This window comes from Arachis duranensis, chromosome 8 (genome assembly GCF_000817695.3).
Source record: "Arachis duranensis cultivar V14167 chromosome 8, aradu.V14167.gnm2.J7QH, whole genome shotgun sequence".
NCBI classification, from domain to species: domain Eukaryota; kingdom Viridiplantae; phylum Streptophyta; class Magnoliopsida; order Fabales; family Fabaceae; genus Arachis; species Arachis duranensis.
In genome coordinates, this window is record NC_029779.3 from 18,192,953 (window position 1) to 18,196,537 (window position 3,585).

At 37.2% G+C, this 3,585-nt stretch overlaps 1 non-coding gene across 1 annotated transcript; it reads right to left on the minus strand.

The window, feature by feature from the left end:
• Window positions 1–2,801: 2,801 nt before the first annotated feature.
• Window positions 2,802–2,909, minus strand: LOC127741311 (small nucleolar RNA R71). Its single transcript, XR_008002265.1, has one exon. It is a non-coding gene; the product is annotated as a small nucleolar RNA R71 (small nucleolar RNA).
• Between the last annotated feature and the right edge of the window lie 676 nt (window positions 2,910–3,585).

The following is a 3,585-nucleotide window of genomic DNA, read 5'->3' on the forward strand; positions in this document are numbered from 1 at the left end:
GGGCTGGCCTCACGGCCATGCCTAGACCTTGTTCTTATGTATTTTCAACGGTGGAGTTTCTACACACCATAGATTAAGGTGTGGAGCTCTGCTGTACCTCGAGTATTAACTATGACGAGCTTCAAACTCCTGAAGGCTGGGCGTTAGTGACAGACGCAAAAGAATCACTGGATTCTATTCCAACCTGATCGAGAACCGACAGATGATTAGCCGTGCCGTGACAGGGTGCGTTGAACATTTTCACTGAGAGGACGGGATTGTAGCCACTGACAACGGTGATGCCCAACATACAGTTTGCCATGAAAAGGAGTCAGAAGGATTGGATGAAGACAGTAGAAAAGCAGAGAGACGGAAGGGACAAAGCATCTCCGTACACTTATCTGAAATTCTTACCAAAAGCATCTCCATACGCTTATCTGAAATTCTCACCAATGAAATACATAAGTATCTCTATCTTTATGTTTTATTCATATATCATTCATAACCATTTGAATCTGCCTGACTGAGATTTACAAGGTGACCATAGCTTGCTTCATACCAACAATCTCCATGGGATCGACCCTTACTCGCGTAAGGTTTATTACTTGGAAGACCCAGTGCACTTGCTGGTTAGTTGTGCGAAGTTGTGATAAAGAGTTGAGATTTTAATTGAGCGTACCATGTTGATGGCGCCATTGATGATCACGATTTCGTGCACCAAGTTTTTGGCGCCGTTGCCGGGGATTGTTTGAGTTTGGACAACTGACGGTTCATCTTGTTGCTTAGATTAGGTATTTTTCTTCAGAGTTCTTAAGAATAAATTCTAGTGTTTCAAGGTGATGTTCTTATCATCACCAAAGCTGATTGATCTTCATCAATTTAGCACTTGAATGTAATGTCCTGCTGAAGCTTGGCTAGCCATGTCTAATTCCTTTAGACTAAAGCTTTAGACTAACATTGCATGATTCCTGAAATTCTCATTAAGAATTTTGATACCTTTATTTTATTTTCCACTTAATTTTCGAAAAAAAAACCAAAAAAATTACAAAATCATAAAAACCAAAAATATTCTCATGTTTCTTGTTGAGTCTAGTGTCTCATTTTAAGTTTGGTGTCAATTGCATGTTTCTGTTCTTCTTGCATTTTTCGAATTCATGCATGTGTCTTCATTAATCTTCAAGTTGTTCTTGATGATTTCCTTGTTATGATCTTTAAATTCTCTTGTCTTGAGTGTTTTGTTGTTTCTCATATGCATTCTCATCTTGTTAGTGTCAATGGTATACAAACTGCTAAGTTTGGTGTCTTGCATGCATTGTTATTTGATTTTAGTTACATTTTGATTATTAAAAATCCAAAAATTTTTTAATTTGTGTCTTTTCAAGTCAATAATACAGAGAATTGAAGGTTCAGAACATACAGTAGAGGAATTACACAAAAAAAGCTGGGCGTTCAAAACGCCCAGTGAAGAAGGCAAACTGGCGTTTAAACGCCAGCCAGGGTGCCTGGCTGGGCGTTTAACGCCCAAAAGGGTAGTGATTTGGGCGTTAAACGCCAGAATGGATACCATTCTGGGCGTTTAACGCCAGGATGGCACAAGAGGGAAGATTCTGTTTTTAACTCAATTTTTTTTCAAGTTTTCAAAATTTTTCAAAAACAAATCTTTTTCAAATCATATCTTTTCAATCATATATTTTCAAAATCAATTTCTTTCCATTTTCAAAAATACTTGCTATCAATTAATGATTTGATTCAACATTTCAAGTATGTTGCCTTTTCTGTTGAGAAAGGTTTAATGTCTGAATCATATCTTTTCTTGTTAGCCAAGTCATTAATTTTTTTTAAATCAAATCTTTTTAAAATGTTTTTCAAATCATATCTTCTCAATCATATCTTTTTAAAACTATATCTTTTCAATCATATATTTTTCTCACATCTTTTTCAAAATAGTTTTCAATCATATCTTGTTGATTTCTAATTTCAATATCTTTTTCAAAAATCACTTGATTTTTTTTCCATTCTTAGTCTTCGAAAATCAATTGAAGTTTTTCAAAATGTTTTTAAAATCTTTTACTTAATTTTCGAAAATTTCGTACCCTCTTCTCACATGCTTCTATTTATGGACTAACACTATTCCTCAATGCACAATTCAAACTCCATCTTTCCTTGATAAGTTCGAATTTTCTACCTCTTCCTTCTATTTTTCTTTTCCTCTGACACCTCAAGAAATTTTTATACTGTGACATAGAGGATTCCATATTTTCTTGTTTTCTTCTCTTTCATATGAGCAGGAGCAAAGACAAAAGCATTCTTGTTGAGGCTAACCCTGAAACCGAAAGGACCTTAAAGCGAAAGCTAAGAGAAGCTAAGGCACAACTCTCTGTAGAGGACCTAACAGAAATCTTCAAACAAGAAGAAGACATGGCAGCCGAAAACAAAAACAATGCCAACAATGCAAGGAAGGTGCTGGGTGACTTTACTGCACCTACTCCCGCTTTTATTGGAGAAGCATCTCTATCCCTGCCATTGGAGCAAACAACTTTGAGCTTAAGCCTCAATTAGTTTCTCTGATGCAACAGAATTGCAAGTTCCATGGACTTCTATTGGAAGATCCTCATCAGTTTTTAGCTGAATTCTTGCAAATCTGTGACACTGTCAAGACTAATGGGGTTGACCCTGAGGTCTATAAACTGATGCTATTCCCTTTTGCTGTAAGAGACAGAGCTAGAACATGGTTGGATTCTCAACCTAAAGAAAGCCTGGACTCTTGGGAAAAGCTAGTCAATGCCTTCTTGGCAAAGTTCTTTCCACCTCAAAAATTGAGTAAGCTTAGAGTGGAAGTCCAAACCTTCAGACAGAAGGAAGGTGAATCCCTCTATGAAGCTTGGAAAAGATACAAACAATTGATCAGAAAATGTCCTTCTGACATGCTTTCTGAATGGAGCATCATAGGTATCTTCTATGATGGTCTATCTGAACTGTCCAAGATGTCATTGGATAGCTCTGCTGGAGGATCTCTTCATCTGAAGAAGACGCCTACAGAAGCTCAAGAACTCATTGAAATGGTTGAAAATAACCAATTCATGTACACTTCTGAAAGGAATCCTGTGAAAAATAGGACGAATCAGAAGAAATGAGTTCTTGAGATTGATACCCTAAATGCTATATTGGCTCAGAAATATGTTCTAGTTAGTTTTTAGTATATTTTTATTAGTTTTTAGTTAAAATTCACTTTTCTGGACTTTACTATGAGTTTATGTGTTTTTCTGTGATTTCAGGTATTTTATGGCTAAAATTGAGGGACTTGAGCAAAAATCTGATTCAAAGACTGAAAAGGACTGCAGATGCTGTTGGATTCTGACCTCCCTGCACTCGAAGTGGATTTTCTGGGGCTACAGAAGCCCAATTGGCGCGCTCTCAACGGCGTTGGAAAGTAGACATCCTGGGATTTCCAGCAATATATGATAGTCCATACTTTTCCCAAGATTTGATGGCCCAAACCGGCGTTCAAAGTCACCCTTAGAAATCCCAGCGTTAAACGCCGGAACTGGCACCAAAATGGGAGTTAAACGCCCAAACTGGCATAAAAGCTGGCGTTTAACTCCAAGA